The following is a 24,500-nucleotide window of genomic DNA, read 5'->3' as shown; positions in this document are numbered from 1 at the left end:
TTTGTGGCAGCTTAAACCTCTCCTCGTCTTGGGGCCCGTGTCACGGCGTCCTTTGAATAAAGCGAACGTTGTCTCATCCGAGATGCAATACCGCATCACTGCAAAAACTTGAAATGTTTGCAGCGATGTGGTATTGCATCTCGGATGAGACAGCAGATACGAAAATCAGGTGCTATTGAAAAAACGGGGCCTGACACGGGTTCATTTCATATTTCGATGTCAGCCATAGCATGTTTTCTAAGTGCACGACCGACGTCAGCTTGTTTCTGAAATGTCTACATAAAGAATTGTTAATGTGCCTGTGACTTTTCTTTTCAAAGATTTTCTACATTTAGCTTCAACAAATGTCAACTACAAAGCATGACACGGGCAGCTATGCTTACAAAAAAGTATGACATTATGGATTGTTGTGTGTATTCCACATATCTTAACAGTAGTCTTCAAAGAGATTGTGGAAGTCCTTTCTGCTTTTGGCTCCGATGTATGCGCTAAAATGTCACGTAAACTTTAAAGCCCACAAAATTCAACTAGGCAAAACCCTTTTAGAGGAGAGGCGCAGCAGAATGGAATGCCGATTGAGTTTCCATAAACCGTTAAGACTATATTTTCAGGGATCATTTCTATAGTTCTTTGCTTGGAAATGTGTTTCGAAAGTGTTTGTCTCCCAACCCACGATGAAGAGTAATGATGCTCCTTTCTGAGCGTGAATTGGGCGCAGAGCAGCGACTTTGGTTGTGACCTCTGTGTCGTTGATGAACGTTCTGTATTGCTTTTTGCAATATTGAAGAAAGGAGTATGTTCTGAGTGGTGTTTGGCATTTAAGCCTCATTTTGGAATTTCTTTGTTTTTGCATCTGTAGGTCCCATGCAGAAAACTTTGTTGAAAGGCAGAACTGTTTGCAATGACGCAGGACTGTGTGTTGTGTAAGACAGCAGTTGCAAAAAGTGGGTTTTATGGTAAAGAGTGCTCTGGATATGTGCTCAGTTTGAGGTCAGCCATTGCAAGTTTTCCAAGAACGCAATCAAAGTCAAGTGTCTGAAATGCCTACGTTAGCAATTGTTGGTAGGTGCGGGACTTTTTCGTTGGACGTCAATTCTGTGTCGTTGATGAAGTTTCTGTGTAGCTTTTGTCGATGTTGAAGAAAGGGGTATATAATCTGAGCGTTGTTTGACATTTGTGCCGTTTGAGAAAGTGGATTGTTTTAGAAGCTTTTCTGAAATGCGTTGTGGCAATCCAATATTGGAAACAGGAGCCCAGGACCAATGGAGCAGCTCCCGGCTAGGACAAGACATCAATCTTGAGCATTTCCACCAACTCACATTCCAAACTTGGAACCACCCACAGCTGTAGGCAATGATGGCCTAATGGAGGTCACCGTACAATTGGGAACTCTGCTACACTCAAGGCTAGATGGTTCTAAGTACAGAATCCTTCAGTATGAGGTGCTGAAGCACACGTTGGCCAAGAGAGAACCGGCTGAAGAGTAAGAAGACAGAGACAGACTTGCAACATCTTCTTTTTAATGATTTTGCCTTTCTTCAGTTGTGTCTTCCCCCTTTAAGGTGGCCTAGCGTTGAAACAGACGTGGGGAACAAAGCCGCCACTGATACCACAGCCCGGAAGGAACCTAAGTTCCAGTTTACATTCCTAAGTTCTTGGCTAAATAAAAGATCATTTCTGTTAACCCTGCTCCCGTCTCTCTTGTGGTTGTGTTTTGTGGCAGCTTAAACCTCTCCTCGTCTTGGGGCCCGTGTCACGGCGTCCTTTGAATAAAGCGAACGTTGTCTCATCCGAGATGCAATACCGCATCACTGCAAAAACTTGAAATGTTTGCAGCGATGTGGTATTGCATTTTGGATAAGACAGCAGATATGAAAATCAGGTGCTATTGAAAAAACGGGGCCTGACACGGGTTCATTTCACATTTCGATGTCAGCCATAGCATGTTTTCTAAGTGCACGACCGACGTCAGCTTGTTTCTGAAATGTCTACATAAAGAATTGTTAATGTACCTGTGACTTTTCTTTTCAAAGATTTTCTACATTTAGCTTCAACAAATGTCAACTACAAAGCATGACACGGGCAGCTATGCTTACAAAAAAGTATGACATTATGGATTGTTGTGTGTATTCCACATATCTTAACAGTAGGCTTCAAAGAGATTGTGGAAGTCCTTTCTGCTTTTGGCTCCGATGTATGCGCTAAAATGTCACGTAAACTTTAAAGCCCACAAAATTCAACTAGGCAAAACCCTTTTAGAGGAGAGGCGCAGCAGAATGGAATGCCGATTGAGTTTCCATAAACCGTTAAGACTATATTTTCAGAGATCATTTCTATAGTTCTTTGCTTGGAAATGTGTTTCGAAAGTGTTTGTCTCCCAACCCACGATGAAGAGTAATAATGCTCCTTTCTGAGCGTGAATTGGGCGCAGAGCAGCGACTTTGGTTGTGACCTCTGTGTCGTTGATGAACGTTCTGTATTGCTTTTTGCAATATTGAAGAAAGGAGTATGTTCTGAGTGGTGTTTGGCATTTAAGCCTCATTTTGGAATTTCTTTGTTTTTGCATCTGTAGGTCCCATGCAGAAAACTTTGTTGAAAGGCAGAACCGTTTGCAATGACGCAGGACTGTGTGTTGTGTAAGACAGCAGTTGCAAAAAGTGGGTTTTAAGGTAAAGAGTGCTCTGGATATGTGCTCAGTTTGAGGTCAGCCATTGCAAGTTTTCCAAGAACGCAATCAAAGTCAAGTGTCTGAAATGCCTACGTTAGCAATTGTTGGTAGGTGCGGGACTTTTTCGTTGGACGTCAACTCTGTGTCGTTGATGAAGTTTCTGTGTAGCTTTTGTCGATGTTGAAGGAAGGGGTATATAATCTGAGCGTTGTTTGACATTTGTGCCTTTTGAGAAAGTGGATTGTTTTAGAAGCTTTTCTGAAATGCGTTGTGGCAATCCAATATTGGAAACAGGAGCCCAGGACAAATGGAGAAGCTCCCGGCTAGGACAAGACATCAATCTTGAGCATTTCCACCAACTCACATTCCAAACTTGGAACCACCCACAGCTGTAGGCAATGATGGCCTAATGGAGGTCACCGTACAATTGGGAACTCTGCTACACTCAAGGCTAGATGGTTCTAAGTACAGAATCCTTCAGTATGAGGTGCTGAAGCACACGTTGGCCAAGAGAGAACCGGCTGAAGAGTAAGAAGACAGAGACAGACTTGCAACATCTTCTTTTTAATGATTTTGCCTTTCTTCAGTTGTGTCTTCCCCCTTTAAGGTGGCCGAGCGTTGAAACAGACGTGGGGAACAAAGCCGCCACTGATACCACAGCCCGGAAGGAACCTAAGTTCCAGTTTACATTCCTAAGTTCTTGGCTAAATAAAAGATCATTTCTGTTAACCCTGCTCCCGTCTCTCTTGTGGTTGTGTTTTGTGGCAGCTTAAACCTCTCCTCGTCTTGGGGCCCATGTCACGGCGTCCTTTGAATAAAGCGAACGTTGTCTCATCCGAGATGCAATACCGCATCACTGCAAAAACTTGAAATGTTTGCAGCGATGTGGTATTGCATCTCGGATAAGACAGCAGATACGAAAATCAGGTGCTATTGAAAAAACGGGGCCTGACACGGGTTCATTTCATATTTCGATGTCAGCCATAGCATGTTTTCTAAGTGCACGACCGACGTCAGCTTGTTTCTGAAATGTCTACATAAAGAATTGTTAATGTGCCTGTGACTTTTCTTTTCAAAGATTTTCTACATTAAGCTTCAACAAATGTCAACTACAAAGCATGACACGGGCAGCTATGCTTACAAAAAAGTATGACATTATGGATTGTTGTGTGTATTCCACATATCTTAACAGTAGGCTTCAAAGAGATTGTGGAAGTCCTTTCTGCTTTTGGCTCCGATGTATGCGCTAAAATGTCACGTAAACTTTAAAGCCCACAAAATTCAACTAGGCAAAACCCTTTTAGAGGAGAGGCGCAGCAGAATGGAATGCCGATTGAGTTTCCATAAACCGTTAAGACTATATTTTCAGGGATCATTTCTATAGTTCTTTGCTTGGAAATGTGTTTCGAAAGTGTTTGTCTCCCAACCCACGATGAAGAGTAATGATGCTCCTTTCTGAGCGTGAATTGGGCGCAGAGCAGCGACTTTGGTTGTGACCTCTGTGTCGTTGATGAACGTTCTGTATTGCTTTTTGCAACATTGAAGAAAGGAGTATGTTCTGAGTGGTGTTTGGCATTTAAGTCTCATTTTGGAATTTCTTTGTTTTTGCATCTGTAGATCCCATGCAGAAAACTTTGTTGAAAGGCAGAACCGTTTGCAATGACGCAGGACTGTGTGTTGTGTAAGACAGCAGTTGCAAAAAGTGGGTTTTATGGTAAAGAGTGCTCTGGATATGTGCTCAGTTTGAGGTCAGCCATTGCAAGTTTTCCAAGAACGCAATCAAAGTCAAGTGTCTGAAATGCCTACGTTAGCAATTGTTGGTAGGTGCGGGACTTTTTCGTTGGACGTCAACTCTGTGTCGTTGATGAAGTTTCTGTGTAGCTTTTGTCGATGTTGAAGAAAGGGGTATATAATCTGAGCGTTGTTTGACATTTGTGCCTTTTGAGAAAGTGGATTGTTTTAGAAGCTTTTCTGAAATGCGTTGTGGCAATCCAATATTGGAAACAGGAGCCCAGGACAAATGGAGCAGCTCCCGGCTAGGACAAGACATCAATCTTGAGCATTTCCACCAACTCACATTCCAAACTTGGAACCACCCACAGCTGTAGGCAATGATGGCCTAATGGAGGTCACCGTACAATTGGGAACTCTGCTACACTCAAGGCTAGATGGTTCTAAGTACAGAATCCTTCAGTATGAGGTGCTGAAGCACACGTTGGCCAAGAGAGAACCGGCTGAAGAGTAAGAAGACAGAGACAGACTTGCAACATCTTCTTTTTAATGATTTTGCCTTTCTTCAGTTGTGTCTTCCCCCTTTAAGGTGGCCGAGCGTTGAAACAGACGTGGGGAACAAAGCCGCCACTGATACCACAGCCCGGAAGGAACCTAAGTTCCAGTTTACATTCCTAAGTTCTTGGCTAAATAAAAGATCATTTCTGTTAACCCTGCTCCCGTCTCTCTTGTGGTTGTGTTTTGTGGCAGCTTAAACCTCTCCTCGTCTTGGGGCCCGTGTCACGGCGTCCTTTGAATAAAGCGAACGTTGTCTCATCCGAGATGCAATACCGCATCACTGCAAAAACTTGAAATTTTTGCAGCGATGTGGTATTGCATCTCGGATAAGACAGCAGATACAAAAATCAGGTGCTATTGAAAAAACGGGCCTGACACGGGTTCATTTCACATTTCGATGTCAGCCATAGCATGTTTTCTAAGTGCACGACCGACGTCAGCTTGTTTCTGAAATGTCTACATAAAGAATTGTTAATGTGCCTGTGACTTTTCTTTTCAAAGATTTTCTACATTAAGCTTCAACAAATGTCAACTACAAAGCATGACACGGGCAGCTATGCTTACAAAAAAGTATGACATTATGGATTGTTGTGTGTATTCCACATATCTTAACAGTAGGCTTCAAAGAGATTGTGGAAGTCCTTTCTGCTTTTGGCTCCGATGTATGCGCTAAAATGTCACGTAAACTTTAAAGCCCACAAAATTCAACTAGGCAAAACCCTTTTAGAGGAGAGGCGCAGCAGAATGGAATGCCGATTGAGTTTCCATAAACCGTTAAGACTATATTTTCAGGGATCATTTCTATAGTTCTTTGCTTGGAAATGTGTTTCGAAAGTGTTTGTCTCCCAACCCACGATGAAGAGTAATGATGCTCCTTTCTGAGCGTGAATTGGGCGCAGAGCAGCGACTTTGGTTGTGAGCTCTGTGTTGTTGATGAACGTTCTGTATTGCTTTTTGCAATATTGAAGAAAGGAGTATGTTCTGAGTGGTGTTTGGCATTTAAGTCTCATTTTGGAATTTCTTTGTTTTTGCATCTGTAGGTCCCATGCAGAAAACTTTGTTGAAAGGCAGAACCGTTTGCAATGACGCAGGACTGTGTGTTGTGTAAGACAGCAGTTGCAAAAAGTGGGTTTTATGGTAAAGAGTGCTCTGGATATGTGCTCAGTTTGAGGTCAGCCATTGCAAGTTTTCCAAGAACGCAATCAAAGTCAAGTGTCTGAAATGCCTACGTTAGCAATTGTTGGTAGGTGCGGGACTTTTTCGTTGGACGTCAATTCTGTGTCGTTGATGAAGTTTCTGTGTAGCTTTTGTCGATGTTGAAGAAAGGGGTATATAATCTGAGCGTTGTTTGACATTTGTGCCGTTTGAGAAAGTGGATTGTTTTAGAAGCTTTTCTGAAATGCGTTGTGGCAATCCAATATTGGAAACAGGAGCCCAGGACCAATGGAGCAGCTCCCGGCAAGGACAAGACATCAATCTTGAGCATTTCCACCAACTCACATTCCAAACTTGGAACCACCCACAGCTGTAGGCAATGATGGCCTAATGGAGGTCACCGTACAATTGGGAACTCTGCTACACTCAAGGCTAGATGGTTCTAAGTACAGAATCCTTCAGTATGAGGTGCTGAAGCACACGTTGGCCAAGAGAGAACCGGCTGAAGAGTAAGAAGACAGAGACAGACTTGCAACATCTTCTTTTTAATGATTTTGCCTTTCTTCAGTTGTGTCTTCCCCCTTTAAGGTGGCCTAGCGTTGAAACAGACGTGGGGAACAAAGCCGCCACTGATACCACAGCCCGGAAGGAACCTAAGTTCCAGTTTACATTCCTAAGTTCTTGGCTAAATAAAAGATCATTTCTGTTAACCCTGCTCCCGTCTCTCTTGTGGTTGTGTTTTGTGGCAGCTTAAACCTCTCCTCGTCTTGGGGCCCGTGTCACGGCGTCCCTTGAATAAAGCGAACGTTGTCTCATCCGAGATGCAATACCGCATCACTGCAAAAACTTGAAATGTTTGCAGCGATGTGGTATTGCATCTCGGATAAGACAGCAGATACGAAAATCAGGTGCTATTGAAAAAACGGGCCTGACACGGGTTCATTTCACATTTCGATGTCAGCCATAGCATGTTTTCTAAGTGCACGACCGACGTCAGCTTGTTTCTGAAATGTCTACATAAAGGATTGTTAATGTGCCTGTGACTTTTCTTTTCAAAGATTTTCTACATTTAGCTTCAACAAATGTCAACTACAAAGCATGACACGGGCAGCTATGATTACAAAAAAGTATGTAATTATGGATTGTTGTGTGTATTCCACATATCTTAACAGTAGGCTTCAAAGAGATTGTGGAAGTCCTTTCTGCTTTTGGCTCCGATGTATGCGCTAAAATGTCACGTAAACTTTAAAGCCCACAAAATTCAACTAGGCAAAACCCTTTTAGAGGAGAGGCGCAGCAGAATGGAATGCCGATTGAGTTTCCATAAACCGTTAAGACTATATTTTCAGGGATCATTTCTATAGTTCTTTGCTTGGAAATGTGTTTCGAAAGTGTTTGTCTCCCAACCCACGATGAAGAGTAATGATGCTCCTTTCTGAGCGTGAATTGGGCGCAGAGCAGCGACTTTGGTTGTGACCTCTGTGTCGTTGATGAACGTTATGTATTGCTTTTTGCAATATTGAAGAAAGGAGTGTGTTTTGAGTGGTGTTTGGCATTTAAGTCTCATTTTGGAATTTCTTTGTTTTTGCATCTGTAGGTCCCATGCAGAAAACTTTGTTGAAAGGCAGAACCGTTTGCAATGACGCAGGACTGTGTGTTGTGTAAGACAGCAGTTGCAAAAAGTGGGTTTTATGGTAAAGAGTGCTCTGGATATGTGCTCAGTTTGAGGTCAGCCATTGCAAGTTTTCCAAGAACGCAATCAAAGTCAAGTGTCTGAAATGCCTACGTTAGCTATTGTTGGTAGGTGCGGGACTTTTTCGTTGGACGTCAACTCTGTGTCGTTGATGAAGTTTCTGTGTAGCTTTTGTCGATGTTGAAGAAAGGGGTATATAATCTGAGCGTTGTTTGACATTTGTGCCTTTTGAGAAAGTGGATTGTTTTAGAAGCTTTTCTGAAATGCGTTGTGGCAATCCAATATTGGAAACAGGAGCCCAGGACCAATGGAGCAGCTCCCGGCTAGGACAAGACATCAATCTTGAGCATTTCCACCAACTCACATTCCAAACTTGGAACCACCCACAGCTGTAGGCAATGATGGCCTAATGGAGGTCACCGTACAATTGGGAACTCTGCTACACTCAAGGCTAGATGGTTCTAAGTACAGAATCCTTCAGTATGAGGTGCTGAAGCACACGTTGGCCAAGAGAGAACCGGCTGAAGAGTAAGAAGACAGAGACAGACTTGCAACATCTTCTTTTTAATGATTTTGCCTTTCTTCAGTTGTGTCTTCCCCCTTTAAGGTGGCCTAGCGTTGAAACAGACGTGGGGAACAAAGCCGCCACTGATACCACAGCCCGGAAGGAACCTAAGTTCCAGTTTACATTCCTAAGTTCTTGGCTAAATAAAAGATCATTTCTGTTAACCCTGCTCCCGTCTCTCTTGTGGTTGTGTTTTGTGGCAGCTTAAACCTCTCCTCGTCTTGGGGCCCGTGTCACGGCGTCCTTTGAATAAAGCGAACGTTGTCTCATCCGAGATGCAATACCGCATCACTGCAAAAACTTGAAATGTTTGCAGCGATGTGGTATTGCATTTTGGATAAGACAGCAGATACGAAAATCAGGTGCTATTGAAAAAACGGGGCCTGACACGGGTTCATTTCACATTTCGATGTCAGCCATAGCATGTTTTCTAAGTGCACGACCGACGTCAGCTTGTTTCTGAAATGTCTACATAAAGAATTGTTAATGTACCTGTGACTTTTCTTTTCAAAGATTTTCTACATTTAGCTTCAACAAATGTCAACTACAAAGCATGACACGGGCAGCTATGCTTACAAAAAAGTATGACATTATGGATTGTTGTGTGTATTCCACATATCTTAACAGTAGGCTTCAAAGAGATTGTGGAAGTCCTTTCTGCTTTTGGCTCCGATGTATGCGCTAAAATGTCACGTAAACTTTAAAGCCCACAAAATTCAACTAGGCAAAACCCTTTTAGAGGAGAGGCGCAGCAGAATGGAATGCCGATTGAGTTTCCATAAACCGTTAAGACTATATTTTCAGGGATCATTTCTATAGTTCTTTGCTTGGAAATGTGTTTCGAAAGTGTTTGTTTCCCAACCCACGATGAAGAGTAATGATGCTCCTTTCTGAGCGTGAATTGGGCGCAGAGCAGCGACTTTGGTTGTGATCTCTGTGTCGTTGATGAACGTTATGTATTGCTTTTTGCAATATTGAAGAAAGGAGTGTGTTCTGAGTGGTGTTTGGCATTTAAGTCTCATTTTGGAATTTCTTTGTTTTTGCATCTGTAGGTCCCATGCAGAAAACTTTGTTGAAAGGCAGAACCGTTTGCAATGACGCAGGACTGTGTGTTGTGTAAGACAGCAGTTGCAAAAAGTGGGTTTTATGGTAAAGAGTGCTCTGGATATGTGCTCAGTTTGAGGTCAGCCATTGCAAGTTTTCCAAGAACGCAATCAAAGTCAAGTGTCTGAAATGCCTACGTTAGCTATTGTTGGTAGGTGCGGGACTTTTTCGTTGGACGTCAACTCTGTGTCGTTGATGAAGTTTCTGTGTAGCTTTTGTCGATGTTGAAGAAAGGGGTATATAATCTGAGCGTTGTTTGACATTTGTGCCTTTTGAGAAAGTGGATTGTTTTAGAAGCTTTTCTGAAATGCGTTGTGGCAATCCAATATTGGAAACAGGAGCCCAGGACCAATGGAGCAGCTCCCGGCTAGGACAAGACATCAATCTTGAGCATTTCCACCAACTCACATTCCAAACTTGGAACCACCCACAGCTGTAGGCAATGATGGCCTAATGGAGGTCACCGTACAATTGGGAACTCTGCTACACTCAAGGCTAGATGGTTCTAAGTACAGAATCCTTCAGTATGAGGTGCTGAAGCACACGTTGGCCAAGAGAGAACCGGCTGAAGAGTAAGAAGACAGAGACAGACTTGCAACATCTTCTTTTTAATGATTTTGCCTTTCTTCAGTTGTGTCTTCCCCCTTTAAGGTGGCCTAGCGTTGAAACAGACGTGGGGAACAAAGCCGCCACTGATACCACAGCCCGGAAGGAACCTAAGTTCCAGTTTACATTCCTAAGTTCTTGGCTAAATAAAAGATCATTTCTGTTAACCCTGCTCCCGTCTCTCTTGTGGTTGTGTTTTGTGGCAGCTTAAACCTCTCCTCGTCTTGGGGCCAGTGTCACGGCGTCCCTTGAATAAAGCGAACGTTGTCTCATCCGAGATGCAATACCGCATCACTGCAAAAACTTGAAATGTTTGCAGCGATGTGGTATTGCATCTCGGATAAGACAGCAGATACGAAAATCAGGTGCTATTGAAAAAACGGGCCTGACACGGGTTCATTTCACATTTCGATGTCAGCCATAGCATGTTTTCTAAGTGCACGACCGACGTCAGCTTGTTTCTGAAATGTCTACATAAAGGATTGTTAATGTGCCTGTGACTTTTCTTTTCAAAGATTTTCTACATTTAGCTTCAACAAATGTCAACTACAAAGCATGACACGGGCAGCTATGATTACAAAAAAGTATGTAATTATGGATTGTTGTGTGTATTCCACATATCTTAACAGTAGGCTTCAAAGAGATTGTGGAAGTCCTTTCTGCTTTTGGCTCCGATGTATGCGCTAAAATGTCACGTAAACTTTAAAGCCCACAAAATTCAACTAGGCAAAACCCTTTTAGAGGAGAGGCGCAGCAGAATGGAATGCCGATTGAGTTTCCATAAACCGTTAAGACTATATTTTCAGGGATCATTTCTATAGTTCTTTGCTTGGAAATGTGTTTCGAAAGTGTTTGTCTCCCAACCCACGATGAAGAGTAATGATGCTCCTTTCTGAGCGTGAATTGGGCGCAGAGCAGCGACTTTGGTTGTGACCTCTGTGTCGTTGATGAACGTTATGTATTGCTTTTTGCAATATTGAAGAAAGGAGTGTGTTTTGAGTGGTGTTTGGCATTTAAGTCTCATTTTGGAATTTCTTTGTTTTTGCATCTGTAGGTCCCATGCAGAAAACTTTGTTGAAAGGCAGAACCGTTTGCAATGACGCAGGACTGTGTGTTGTGTAAGACAGCAGTTGCAAAAAGTGGGTTTTATGGTAAAGAGTGCTCTGGATATGTGCTCAGTTTGAGGTCAGCCATTGCAAGTTTTCCAAGAACGCAATCAAAGTCAAGTGTCTGAAATGCCTACGTTAGCTATTGTTGGTAGGTGCGGGACTTTTTCGTTGGACGTCAACTCTGTGTCGTTGATGAAGTTTCTGTGTAGCTTTTGTCGATGTTGAAGAAAGGGGTATATAATCTGAGCGTTGTTTGACATTTGTGCCTTTTGAGAAAGTGGATTGTTTTAGAAGCTTTTCTGAAATGCGTTGTGGCAATCCAATATTGGAAACAGGAGCCCAGGACCAATGGAGCAGCTCCCGGCTAGGACAAGACATCAATCTTGAGCATTTCCACCAACTCACATTCCAAACTTGGAACCACCCACAGCTGTAGGCAATGATGGCCTAATGGAGGTCACCGTACAATTGGGAACTCTGCTACACTCAAGGCTAGATGGTTCTAAGTACAGAATCCTTCAGTATGAGGTGCTGAAGCACACGTTGGCCAAGAGAGAACCGGCTGAAGAGTAAGAAGACAGAGACAGACTTGCAACATCTTCTTTTTAATGATTTTGCCTTTCTTCAGTTGTGTCTTCCCCCTTTAAGGTGGCCTAGCGTTGAAACAGACGTGGGGAACAAAGCCGCCACTGATACCACAGCCCGGAAGGAACCTAAGTTCCAGTTTACATTCCTAAGTTCTTGGCTAAATAAAAGATCATTTCTGTTAACCCTGCTCCCGTCTCTCTTGTGGTTGTGTTTTGTGGCAGCTTAAACCTCTCCTCGTCTTGGGGCCCGTGTCACGGCGTCCTTTGAATAAAGCGAACGTTGTCTCATCCGAGATGCAATACCGCATCACTGCAAAAACTTGAAATGTTTGCAGCGATGTGGTATTGCATCTCGGATAAGACAGCAGATACGAAAATCAGGTGCTATTGAAAAAACGGGCCTGACACGGGTTCATTTCACATTTCGATGTCAGCCATAGCATGTTTTCTAAGTGCACGACCGACGTCAGCTTGTTTCTGAAATGTCTACATAAAGAATTGTTAATGTGCCTGTGACTTTTCTTTTCAAAGATTTTCTACATTTAGCTTCAACAAATGTTAACTACAAAGCATGACACGGGCAGCTATGATTACAAAAAAGTATGTCATTATGGATTGTTGTGTGTATTCCACATATCTTAACAGTAGGCTTCAAAGAGATTGTGGAAGTCCTTTCTGCTTTTGGCTCCGATGTATGCGCTAAAATGTCACATAAACTTTAAAGCCCACAAAATTCAACTAGGCATAACCCTTTTAGAGGAGAGGCGCAGCAGAATGGAATGCCGATTGAGTTTCCATAAACCGTTAAGACTATATTTTCAGGGATCATTTCTATAGTTTTTTGCTTGGAAATGTGTTTCGAAAGTGTTTGTCTCCCAACCCACAATGAAGAGTAATGATGCTCCTTTCTGAGCGTGAATTGGGCGCAGAGCAGCGACTTTGGTTGTGATCTCTGTGTCGTTGATGAACGTTATGTATTGCTTTTTGCAATATTGAAGAAAGGAGTGTGTTCTGAGTGGGGTTTGGCATTTAGGTCTCATTTTGGAATTTCTTTGTTTTTGCATCTGTAGGTCCCATGCAGAAAACTTTGTTGAAAGGCAGAACCGTTTGATATGACGCAGGACTGTGTGTTGTGTAAGACAGCAGTTGCAAAAAGTGGGTTTTATGGTAAAGAGTGCTCTGGATATGTGCTCAGTTTGAGGTCAGCCATTGCAAGTTTTCCAAGAACGCAATCAAAGTCAAGTGTCTGAAATGCCTACGTTAGCAATTGTTGGTAGGTGCGGGACTTTTTCGTTGGACGTCAACTCTGTGTCGTTGATGAAGTTTCTGTGTAGCTTTTGTCGATGTTGAAGAAAGGGGTATATAATCTGAGCGTTGTTTGACATTTGTGCCTTTTGAGAAAGTGGATTGTTTTAGAAGCTTTTCTGAAATGCGTTGTGGCAATCCAATATTGGAAACAGGAGCCCAGGACCAATGGAGCAGCTCCCGGCTAGGACAAGACATCAATCTTGAGCATTTCCACCAACTCACATTCCAAACTTGGAACCACCCACAGCTGTAGGCAATGATGGCCTAATGGAGGTCACCGTACAATTGGGAACTCTGCTACACGCAAGGCTAGATGGTTCTAAGTACAGAATCCTTCAGTATGAGGTGCTGAAGCACACGTTGGCCAAGAGAGAACCGGCTGAAGAGTAAGAAGACAGAGACAGACTTGCAACATCTTCTTTTTAATGATTTTGCCTTTCTTCAGTTGTGTCTTCCCCCTTTAAGGTGGCCTAGCGTTGAAACAGACGTGGGGAACAAAGCCGCCACTGATACCACAGCCCGGAAGGAACCTAAGTTCCAGTTTACATTCCTAAGTTCTTGGCTAAATAAAAGATCATTTCTGTTAACCCTGCTCCCGTCTCTCTTGTGGTTGTGTTTTGTGGCAGCTTAAACCTCTCCTCGTCTTGGGGCCCGTGTCACGGCGTCCCTTGAATAAAGCGAACGTTGTCTCATCCGAGATGCAATACCGCATCACTGCAAAAACTTGAAATGTTTGCAGCGATGTGGTATTGCATCTCGGATAAGACAGCAGATACGAAAATCAGGTGCTATTGAAAAAACGGGCCTGACACGGGTTCATTTCACATTTCGATGTCAGCCATAGCATGTTTTCTAAGTGCACGACCGACGTCAGCTTGTTTCTGAAATGTCTACATAAAGAATTGTTAATGTGCCTGTGACTTTTCTTTTCAAAGATTTTCTACATTTAGCTTCAACAAATGTCAACTACAAAGCATGACACGGGCAGCTATGATTACAAAAAAGTATGTAATTATGGATTGTTGTGTGTATTCCACATATCTTAACAGTAGGCTTCAAAGAGATTGTGGAAGTCCTTTCTGCTTTTGGCTCCGATGTATGCGCTAAAATGTCACGTAAACTTTAAAGCCCACAAAATTCAACTAGGCAAAACCCTTTTAGAGGAGAGGCGCAGCAGAATGGAATGCCGATTGAGTTTCCATAAACCGTTAAGACTATATTTTCAGGGATCATTTCTATAGTTCTTTGCTTGGAAATGTGTTTCGAAAGTGTTTGTCTCCCAACCCACGATGAAGAGTAATGATGCTCCTTTCTGAGCGTGAATTGGGCGCAGAGCAGCGACTTTGGTTGTGACCTCTGTGTCATTGATGAACGTTATGTATTGCTTTTTGCAATATTGAAGAAAGGAGTGTGTTCTGATTGGTGTTTGGCATTTAAGTCTCATTTTGGAATTTCTTTGTTTTTGCATTTGTAGGTCCCATGCAGAAAACTTTGTTGAAAGGCAGAACCGTTTGCAATGACGCAGGACTGTGTGTTGTGTAAGACAGCAGTTGCAAAAAGTGGGTTTTATGGTAAAGAGTGCTCTGGATATGTGCTCACTTTGAGGTCAGCCATTGCAAGTTTTCCAAGAACGCAATCAAAGTCAAGTGTCTGAAATGCATACGTTAGCTATTGTTGGTAGGTGCGGGACTTTTTCGTTGGACGTCAACTCTGTGTCGTTGATGAAGTTTCTGTGTAGCTTTTGTCGATGTTGAAGAAAGGGGTATATAATCTGAGCGTTGTTTGACATTTGTGCCTTTTGAGAAAGTGGATTGTTTTAGAAGCTTTTCTGAAATGCGTTGTGGCAATCCAATATTGGAAACAGGAGCCCAGGACCAATGGAGCAGCTCCCGGCTAGGACAAGACATCAATCTTGAGCATTTCCACCAACTCACATTCCAAACTTGGAACCACCCACAGCTGTAGGCAATGATGGCCTAATGGAGGTCACCGTACAATTGGGAACTCTGCTACACTCAAGGCTAGATGGTTCTAAGTACAGAATCCTTCAGTATGAGGTGCTGAAGCACACGTTGGCCAAGAGAGAACCGGCTGAAGAGTAAGAAGACAGAGACAGACTTGCAACATCTTCTTTTTAATGATTTTGCCTTTCTTCAGTTGTGTCTTCCCCCTTTAAGGTGGCCTAGCGTTGAAACAGATGTGGGGAACAAAGCCGCCACTGATACCACAGCCCGGAAGGAACCTAAGTTCCAGTTTACATTCCTAAGTTCTTGGCTAAATAAAAGATCATTTCTGTTAACCCTGCTCCCGTCTCTCTTGTGGTTGTGTTTTGTGGCAGCTTAAACCTCTCCTCGTCTTGGGGCCCGTGTCACGGCGTCCCTTGAATAAAGCGAACGTTGTCTCATCCGAGATGCAATACCGCATCACTGCAAAAACTTGAAATGTTTGCAGCGATGTGGTATTCCATCTCGGATAAGACAGCAGATACGAAAATCAGGTGCTATTGAAAAAACGGGCCTGACACGGGTTCATTTCACATTTCGATGTCAGCCATAGCATGTTTTCTAAGTGCACGACCGACGTCAGCTTGTTTCTGAAATGTCTACATAAAGGATTGTTAATGTGCCTGTGACTTTTCTTTTCAAAGATTTTCTACATTTAGCTTCAACAAATGTCAACTACAAAGCATGACACGGGCAGCTATGATTACAAAAAAGTATGTAATTATGGATTGTTGTGTGTATTCCACATATCTTAACAGTAGGCTTCAAAGAGATTGTGGAAGTCCTTTCTGCTTTTGGCTCCGATGTATGCGCTAAAATGTCACGTAAACTTTAAAGCCCACAAAATTCAACTAGGCAAAACCTTTTTAGAGGAGAGGCGCAGCAGAATGGAATGCCGATTGAGTTTCCATAAACCGTTAAGACTATATTTTCAGGGATCATTTCTATAGTTCTTTGCTTGGAAATGTGTTTCGAAAGTGTTTGTCTCCCAACCCACGATGAAGAGTAATGATGCTCCTTTCTGAGCGTGAATTGGGCGCAGAGCAGCGACTTTGGTTGTGACCTCTGTGTCGTTGATGAACGTTATGTATTGCTTTTTGCAATATTGAAGAAAGGAGTGTGTTCTGAGTGGTGTTTGGCATTTAAGTCTCATTTTGGAATTTCTTTGTTTTTGCATCTGTAGGTCCCATGCAGAAAACTTTGTTGAAAGGCAGAACCGTTTGCAATGACGCAGGACTGTGTGTTGTGTAAGACAGCAGTTGCAAAAAGTGGGTTTTATGGTAAAGAGTGCTCTGGATATGTGCTCAGTTTGAGGTCAGCCATTGCAAGTTTTCCAAGAACGCAATCAAAGTCAAGTGTCTGAAATGCCTACGTTAGCTATTGTTGGTAGGTGCGGGACTTTTTCGTTGGACGTCAACTCTGTGTCGTTGATGAAGTTTCTGTGTAGCTTTTGTCGATGTTGAAGAAAGGGGTATATAATCTGAGCGTTGTTTGACATTTGTGCTTTTTGAGAAAGTGGATTGTTTTAGAAGCTTTTCTGAAATGCGTTGTGGCAATCCAATATTGGAAACAGGAGCCCAGGACCAATGGAGCAGCTCCCGGCTAGGACAAGACATCAATCTTGAGCATTTCCACCAACTCACATTCCAAACTTGGAACCACCCACAGCTGTAGGCAATGATGGCCTAATGGAGGTCACCGTACAATTGGGAACTCTGCTACACTCAAGGCTAGATGGTTCTAAGTACAGAATCCTTCAGTATGAGGTGCTGAAGCACACGTTGGCCAAGAGAGAACCGGCTGAAGAGTAAGAAGACAGAGACAGACTTGCAACATCTTCTTTTTAATGATTTTGCCTTTCTTCAGTTGTGTCTTCCCCCTTTAAGGTGGCCTAGCGTTGAAACAGACGTGGGGAACAAAGCCGCCACTGATACCACAGCCCGGAAGGAACCTAAGTTCCAGTTTACATTCCTAAGTTCTTGGCTAAATAAAAGATCATTTCTGTTAACCCTGCTCCCGTCTCTCTTGTGGTTGTGTTTTGTGGCAGCTTAAACCTCTCCTCGTCTTGGGGCCCGTGTCACGGCGTCCTTTGAATAAAGCGAACGTTGTCTCATCCGAGATGCAATACCGCATCACTGCAAAAACTTGAAATGTTTGCAGCGATGTGGTATTGCATCTCGGATAAGACAGCAGATACGAAAATCAGGTGCTTGTGGAAATTGCAGTAAATTGCAAGAGACAACTTCTCACTTTGAGCACACGAATGTGTGTGTCATTTATTTATAGAAAGAAAGAAAAGTAATAATAACAAATGGCGCTGACATGCGTCCCACGTGAGCACACGTTCAGAGTATTTAAAGGGACCGCGATCCCTGAACAGTCGTGAAGAACAGAGTGCCGTGTTTACAACCAACAGTGTATAGAACTACACTTAACAAAGGTGAATTATGTATCTTACATGCACCACACACGTCCCCCCAGAATTCACCGTATTAGAAAAAGAACCAAACAGTCAACGGGGAGGTGGACGTATCAGCCGGCCACAACGGCTGCGCTGTGCCGGAGGTCGAGGAGACCCCACTGTAACCTGTGTCCCATTATGACACGGGTGTGGGGCATGGAGTGTGGGAGGTAGGGGAGGGGGCAGAGCAGGAGGCCGTCCGCGCCGTGGGGGCTGAGCCAGGTCAATAGGCCTAGCTATGTCCAAGTGAGCTGGTTTAAGGCGGTCAATGGAGAATCGCTCTGGTTTGCCGCCCCTGTCCACCACAAAATGTTTGTCCCCTGTCTCCAGAACCCGGAATGGGCCCTCGTAGGGTGGGCGTAGCGGTCCCCTGTGGGCATCGTGGCGAATGAAAACATAGTCAGCCGTCTGAAGACCAGTGGGAATGTGCGACTGAGGGAGGCCGTGACAGGAAGTTGGGACAGGTGTGAAAAGCCTTGCATTGTCCAATAAAGTAGACCGCTGGAGAGTAGCAGACCAGGGAACTGTGGTGTTAGGTACGAAATCCCCTGGCACCCGCAGCGGCTGTCCATAAACAAGCTCAGCGGATGAGGACTGAAGGTCCTCCTTTGGCGCAGTCTTGATGCCCAGCATCACCCACGGGAGCTTGTCGACCCAGTTGCTGTCTTTGAGGCTGGCACGCAGGGCAGCCTTCATCGCCCTATGAAAACGTTCACAGAGTCCGTTAGCCTGCGGATGATATGCGGCCGTGTGGTGGAGTTTTACTCCGAGGCTCTGTGCGACAGCGCCCCACAGCTCAGACGTGAACTGCGCGCCTCGGTCAGAGGATATGTCTGAAGGGGTGCCGAAACGGGCAACCCAAGTGCCAATAAATGCCCGTGTCATCTCGATGGATGCCACTGACGTCAGTGGTACAACCTCAGGCCAGCGGGTGGTCCTGTCAACCATGGTTAACAGATACGTGAAACCGTGAGAGGAGGGCAGAGGACCGACCAGGTCCACGTTTACATGGTCAAAACGCCTCTCAGGTACCGGGAAAGTCTCTAACGGGGCTTTAGTGTGGCGGTGTACTTTGGCACGTTGGCACTCAACACAGGTGTTAGCCCAGTCCCTAACATCCTTCTTGAGGCCGTGCCAAACAAACTTTGCTGCAACCAGCCTCTGTGACGCTTTCGAACCTGGGTGGGAGAGACCATGGATGGCATCAAAAACCTGTCGTCTCCATCCTGAGGGAACGACCGGCCGAGGACTACCTGAGGAGATGTCACACAGGAGCGTAGTGCCGGCATCACCAAAAACCACGTCCTCGATCTGCAGCCCTGTGTTCGAGGTCTTCAGGAGTTGCACATCCGGGTCTGTGGACTGAGTCGCTGCCATGCGGGCGTAATCCAAACCAAGATGGACTGCCCCTGCCACAGCACGTGATAGGCAGTCCGCCACGCAGTTGTTCTTACCAGCAACGTGCTGCAAGTCCGTGGTGAACTCTGAAATGTAGGACAGTTGACGTTGCTGGCGGGCGGACCACGGCTCAGCTACCTTGGCCATGGCAAAAGTTAGTGGCTTGTGGTCCACAAAAGCAGTGAAATGTCGGCCTTCCAGCATTGAACGAAAGTGTCTAATGGCTAGGTAGAGACCCAGCAGCTCCCGATCGAAAGTGCTGTACTTCCGCTCACAGGGGCGCAGCTGACGGCTAAAGAAAGCCAGTGGCTGCCAGGCCCCGCCTACCCACTGTTCATAGACCGCACCGACGGCGTAGTCCGAGGCGTCCGAGGTGATGGCGATGGGGGCAGTAGGAGAAGGATGTGCCAGCATGGTGGCGTTCGCTAGGGCGGCCTTTGTGGCAGCAAAAGCCTCGTCCCTGCCATCAGTCCATTCCACATCTTGCTTGGGTTTACCTTTCAAGGCCTCGTGCAAGGGCCGCATGAGCTGAGCAGCTCGAGGAATGAAGCGGTGGTAAAAATTCACCATCCCAAGGAACTCCTGCAGCGATTTGACAGTGAGCGGGCGTGGGAACTGTGTGACTGCCTCCACCTTTGATGGGAGAGGAACTGCCCCGTCCTTAGTGACTCTGTGTCCCAGGAAGTCGATGGTGGAGAGACCGAACTGGCACTTGGCGGGGTTGACAATTAATCCATGACATCATAATCCAATTAAGCCGCTCAAAAAGGGTTCGGAGGTGTGCCAGGTGCTGAGACTTGGACGTGCTCGCCACCAGGATGTCATCCAAGTACACAAAAAGGAAAGGCAGGTCCCGCAAAACAGAGTCCATGAGGCGCTGAAAAGATTGGGCGGCATTTTTAAGGCCGAACGGCATGCGCAGGAACTCAAACAGCCCAAATGGCGTGATCACTGCCGTTTTGGGAATGTCCAGTGGGTGCACCGGCACCTGATGGTATCCCCGGATGAGGTCCACTTTGGAAAAAATCACCTGGCCAGCCAGGTGTGCAGAAAAATCCTGTATGTTCGGAACAGGGTATCGGTCAGGTGTCGTTACTTCATTAAGCCGCCGGTAGTCACCACACGGGCGCCAGCCACCGCCCGGTTTGGGGACGATGTGGAGGGGTGACGCCCACGGGCTGTCGGATTGGCGGACTATGCCCAGGCGTTCCATGTTCGCAAACTCAGCCTTTGCAACGGCAAGTTTGGTCGGGTCAAGGCGCCGAGCACGGGCGTAGACGGGTGGGCCAGAAGTGGCGAGATGGTGCTCCACACCATGCTTGACGGCAGATGCAGAGAAAGTGGGCTGAGTGAGGGCTGGGAAACTGGCAAGTAGACGGTGGAAATCATCGGAAGCTGAGAGCATGCTAGACAATCGTATGGAGTCGGCCTCGCTGAGCGTGCACGTATATGAACAGAATGTAACGGCATCAATCAGACGGTGGTTCTTAACATCCACCAACAATCCATGTGCACATAAAAAATCAGCACCGAGGAGGGGGATGGCAACCTTTGCTGTAACAAAATCCCAGCCGAACTGCTGTCCTTCGAAACACAATTCGACGTACCTCGTTCCATATGTGCGGATGGGGCTACCATTGGCAGCTTCCATAGGGGGGCCGTGGCTGTCGGCCACCATGTCCAAACGGGATGCAGGCAGGATGCTCCTCTGTGCTCCCGTGTCGCACAGAAAACGGCGTCCGGAGATGCTGTCACGGATGAAAAGCAGCCTGTCTACGCAGCCGACACTCATGGCCACTACTGAGCGCCGGCCCTGGCGTTTCCCGAACCGCCGAAACTGCATGGCGAACGGCATTTGGTAGCCTTACTTCCAAACTTTGCATGGTAGAAACATAAGCCTGAAAGCTGTTGGGTGCCAGAAGACTGCTGCCGACGAGAAGTGGTTGCACCGATGAGTGTGGAATCGTCCCTTGTCACCGTAGCGATGTGCGCGGGAAAAAACGCGGACGCACAATGTCCTTGACTCGCCAGAAAAAATGTATCAGCCTCTTCAGCCAGTCTCCGACAGTCAGTGATTGTGGTGTTAGCTAATGCAGCTCTCACTTGGGAAGGTAGCTGACGCAGGAATAACTGGATGAATAGGAAATCTGGTCTGTGCACACCTAAAAGATCCAGCATGCGGTCCATGAGCTCAGACGGTTTGCTGTCACCCAGTCCTTGAAGTGAGAAAAGCCTGTTGGCTCTCTCAGTGTCCGACAGTTCAAACGTTTTCAACAGGTGGGCTTTGAGTGCTGCATACTTCTCATTTTCGGGAGGATTTGTAAGAAGGCTCACCACTCTGGATGCTGTTGAATTTCCGAGAGCCGACACAACGTAGTAGTATTTCGTTGTATCCGCGGTGATCTCACGTAACGCAAACTGCGCTTCAGTCTGGGCGAACCATGCAGATGCTGACGATTCCCAGAATTCGGGGAGTTTAAGGGTGACAGCGTTCGCGGTCATGGTCGTGTCGTGTCTCTGGATACGTCCAGCAGACTAATGTCGGGGTCACCAGTGTGGAAATTGCAGTAAATTGCAAGAGACAACTTCTCACTTTGAGCACACGAATGCGTGTGTCATTTATTTATAGAAAGAAAGAAAAGTAATAATAACAAATGGCGCTGACATGCGTCCCACGTGAGCACACGTTCAGAGTATTTAAAGGGACCGCGATCCCTGAACAGTCGTGAAGAACAGAGTGCCGTGTTTACAACCAACAGTGTATAGAACTACACTTAACAAAGGTGAATTATGTATCTTACATGCACCACATGCTATTGAAAAAACGGGGCCTGACACGGGTTCATTTCACATTTCGATGTCAGCCATAGCATGTTTTCTAAGTGCACGACCGACGTCAGCTTGTTTCTGAAATGTCTACATAAAGAATTGTTAATGTACCTGTGACTTTTCTTTTCAAAGATTTTCTACATTTAGCTTCAACAAATGTCAACTACAAAGCATGACACGGGCAGCTATGCTTACAAAAAAGTATGACATTATGGATTGTTGTGTGTATTCCACATATCTTAACAGTAGGCTTCAAAGAGATTGTGGAAGTCCTTTCTGCTTTTGGCTCCGATGTATGCGCTAAAATGTCACGTAAACTTTAAAGCCCACAAAATTCAACTAGGCAAAACCCTTTTAGAGGAGAGGCGCAGCAGAATGGAATGCCGATTGAGTTTCCATAAACCGTTAAGACTATATTTTCAGGGATCATTTCTATAGTTCTTTGCTTGGAAATGTGTTTCGAAAGTGTTTGTCTCCCAACCCACGATGAAGAGTAATGATGCTCCTTTCTGAGCGTGAATTGGGCGCAGAGCAGCGACTTTGGTTGTGATCTCTGTGTCGTTGATGAACGTTATGTATTGCTTTTTGCAATATTGAAGAAAGGAGTGTGTTCTGAGTGGTGTTTGGCATTTAAGTCTCATTTTGGAATTTCTTTGTTTTTGCATCTGTAGGTCCCATGCAGAAAACTTTGTTGAAAGGCAGAACCGTTTGATATGACGCAGGACTGTGTGTTGTGTAAGACAGCAGTTGCAAAAAGTGGGTTTTATGGTAAAGAGTGCTCTGGATATGGGCTCAGTTTGAGGTCAGCCATTGCAAGTTTTCCAAGAACGCAATCAAAGTCAAGTGTCTGAAATGCCTACGTTAGCAATTGTTGGTAGGTGCGGGACTTTTTCGTTGGACGTCAACTCTGTGTCGTTGATGAAGTTTCTGTGTAGCTTTTGTCGATGTTGAAGAAAGGGGTATATAATCTGAGCGTTGTTTGACATTTGTGCCTTTTGTGAAAGTGGATTTATTTTAGAAGCTTTTCTGAAATGCGTTGTGGCAATCCAATATTGGAAACAGGAGCCCAGGACCAATGGAGCAGCTCCCGGCTAGGACAAGACATCAATCTTGAGCATTTCCACCAACTCACATTCCAAACTTGGAACCACCCACAGCTGTAGGCAATGATGGCCTAATGGAGGTCACCGTACAATTGGGAACTCTGCTACACTCAAGGCAAGATGGTTCTAAGTACAGAATCCTTCAGTATGAGGTGCTGAAGCACACGTTGGCCAAGAGAGAACCGGCTGAAGAGTAAGAAGACAGAGACAGACTTGCAACATCTTCTTTTTAATGATTTTGCCTTTCTTCAGTTGTGTCTTCCCCCTTTAAGGTGGCCTAGCGTTGAAACAGACGTGGGGAACAAAGCCGCCACTGATACCACAGCCCGGAAGGAACCTAAGTTCCAGTTTACATTCCTAAGTTCTTGGCTGAATAAAAGATCATTTCTGTTAACCCTGCTCCCGTCTCTCTTGTGGTTGTGTTTTGTGGCAGCTTAAACCTCTCCTCGTCTTGGGGCCCGTGTCACGGCGTCCTTTGAATAAAGCGAACGTTGTCTCATCCGAGATGCAATACCGCATCACTGCAAAAACTTGAAATGTTTGCAGCGATGTGGTATTGCATCTCGGATAAGACAGCAGATACGAAAATCAGGTGCTATTGAAAAAACGGGCCTGACACGGGTTCATTTCACATTTCGATGTCAGCCATAGCATGTTTTCTAAGTGCACGACCGACGTCAGCTTGTTTCTGAAATGTCTACATAAAGAATTGTTAATGTGCCTGTGACTTTTCTTTTCAAAGATTTTCTACATTTAGCTTCAACAAATGTCAACTACAAAGCATGACACGGGCAGCTATGCTTACAAAAAAGTATGACATTATGGATTGTTGTGTGTATTCCACATATCTTAACAGTAGGCTTCAAAGAGATTGTGGAAGTCCTTTCTGCTTTTGGCTCCGATGTATGCGCTAAAATGTCACGTAAACTTTAAAGCCCACAAAATTCAACTAGGCAAAACCCTTTTAGAGGAGAGGCGCAGCAGAATGGAATGCCGATTGAGTTTCCATAAACCGTTAAGACTATATTTTCAGGGATCATTTCTATAGTTCTTTGCTTGGAAATGTGTTTTGAAAGTGTTTGTCTCCCAACCCACAATGAAGAGTAATGATGCTCCTTTCTGAGCGTGAATTGGGCGCAGAGCAGCGACTTTGGTTGTGAGCTCTGTGTCGTTGATGAACGTTCTGTATTGCTTTTTGCAATATTGAAGAAAGGAGTATGTTCTGAGTGGTGTTTGGCATTTAAGTCTCATTTTGGAATTTCTTTGTTTTTGCATCTGTAGGTCCCATGCAGAAAACTTTGTTGAAAGGCAGAACCGTTTGCAATGACGCAGGACTGTGTGTTGTGTAAGACAGCAGTTGCAAAAAGTGGGTTTTATGGTAAAGAGTGCTCTGGATATGTGCTCAGTTTGAGGTCAGCCATTGCAAGTTTTCCAAGAACGCAATCAAAGTCAAGTGTCTGAAATGCCTACGTTAGCAATTGTTGGTAGGTGCGGGACTTTTTCGTTGGACGTCAACTCTGTGTCGTTGATGATGTTTCTGTGTAGCTTTTGTCGATGTTGAAGAAAGGGGTATATAATCTGAGCGTTGTTTGACATTTGTGCCTTTTGAGAAAGTGGATTGT

General features: G+C 44.9%; 12 non-coding genes across 12 annotated transcripts; all 12 read left to right on the top strand.

The window, feature by feature from the left end:
* Nucleotides 1-595: 595 nt before the first annotated feature.
* LOC130071737 (small nucleolar RNA U3) lies at nucleotides 596-809 on the top strand. The gene has a single exon (XR_008804041.1). It is a non-coding gene; the product is annotated as a small nucleolar RNA U3 (small nucleolar RNA).
* Nucleotides 810-2,308: 1,499 nt separating this feature from the next.
* On the top strand, nucleotides 2,309-2,522 carry LOC130078362 (small nucleolar RNA U3). The gene has a single exon (XR_008805922.1). It is a non-coding gene; the product is annotated as a small nucleolar RNA U3 (small nucleolar RNA).
* Nucleotides 2,523-4,021: 1,499 nt separating this feature from the next.
* Nucleotides 4,022-4,235, top strand: LOC130092181 (small nucleolar RNA U3). The gene has a single exon (XR_008807901.1). It is a non-coding gene; the product is annotated as a small nucleolar RNA U3 (small nucleolar RNA).
* Nucleotides 4,236-5,733: 1,498 nt separating this feature from the next.
* LOC130106507 (small nucleolar RNA U3) lies at nucleotides 5,734-5,947 on the top strand. Its single transcript, XR_008809730.1, has one exon. It is a non-coding gene; the product is annotated as a small nucleolar RNA U3 (small nucleolar RNA).
* Nucleotides 5,948-7,445: 1,498 nt separating this feature from the next.
* LOC130094132 (small nucleolar RNA U3) lies at nucleotides 7,446-7,659 on the top strand. Its single transcript, XR_008807968.1, has one exon. It is a non-coding gene; the product is annotated as a small nucleolar RNA U3 (small nucleolar RNA).
* Nucleotides 7,660-9,158: 1,499 nt separating this feature from the next.
* On the top strand, nucleotides 9,159-9,372 carry LOC130091849 (small nucleolar RNA U3). The gene has a single exon (XR_008807872.1). It is a non-coding gene; the product is annotated as a small nucleolar RNA U3 (small nucleolar RNA).
* Nucleotides 9,373-10,870: 1,498 nt separating this feature from the next.
* On the top strand, nucleotides 10,871-11,084 carry LOC130094026 (small nucleolar RNA U3). Its single transcript, XR_008807963.1, has one exon. It is a non-coding gene; the product is annotated as a small nucleolar RNA U3 (small nucleolar RNA).
* A 1,498-nt stretch (nucleotides 11,085-12,582) lies between these two features.
* LOC130091968 (small nucleolar RNA U3) lies at nucleotides 12,583-12,796 on the top strand. Its single transcript, XR_008807898.1, has one exon. It is a non-coding gene; the product is annotated as a small nucleolar RNA U3 (small nucleolar RNA).
* A 1,498-nt stretch (nucleotides 12,797-14,294) lies between these two features.
* Nucleotides 14,295-14,508, top strand: LOC130094924 (small nucleolar RNA U3). Its single transcript, XR_008808027.1, has one exon. It is a non-coding gene; the product is annotated as a small nucleolar RNA U3 (small nucleolar RNA).
* Nucleotides 14,509-16,006: 1,498 nt separating this feature from the next.
* On the top strand, nucleotides 16,007-16,220 carry LOC130091649 (small nucleolar RNA U3). The gene has a single exon (XR_008807839.1). It is a non-coding gene; the product is annotated as a small nucleolar RNA U3 (small nucleolar RNA).
* A 5,962-nt stretch (nucleotides 16,221-22,182) lies between these two features.
* LOC130091282 (small nucleolar RNA U3) lies at nucleotides 22,183-22,396 on the top strand. Its single transcript, XR_008807798.1, has one exon. It is a non-coding gene; the product is annotated as a small nucleolar RNA U3 (small nucleolar RNA).
* A 1,499-nt stretch (nucleotides 22,397-23,895) lies between these two features.
* LOC130077139 (small nucleolar RNA U3) lies at nucleotides 23,896-24,109 on the top strand. Its single transcript, XR_008805709.1, has one exon. It is a non-coding gene; the product is annotated as a small nucleolar RNA U3 (small nucleolar RNA).
* Nucleotides 24,110-24,500: the final 391 nt, after the last annotated feature.

Source organism: Rhinichthys klamathensis, unplaced genomic scaffold, assembly GCF_029890125.1.
Source record: "Rhinichthys klamathensis goyatoka isolate OS25496 unplaced genomic scaffold, OSU_Roscu_1.1 h1tg000001l_1, whole genome shotgun sequence".
Classification (NCBI taxonomy): Eukaryota; Metazoa; Chordata; class Actinopteri; order Cypriniformes; family Leuciscidae; genus Rhinichthys; species Rhinichthys klamathensis.
The sequence above is the reverse complement of the archived record's forward strand: the minus strand, read 5'-3'. Positions and strand labels throughout refer to the sequence as shown.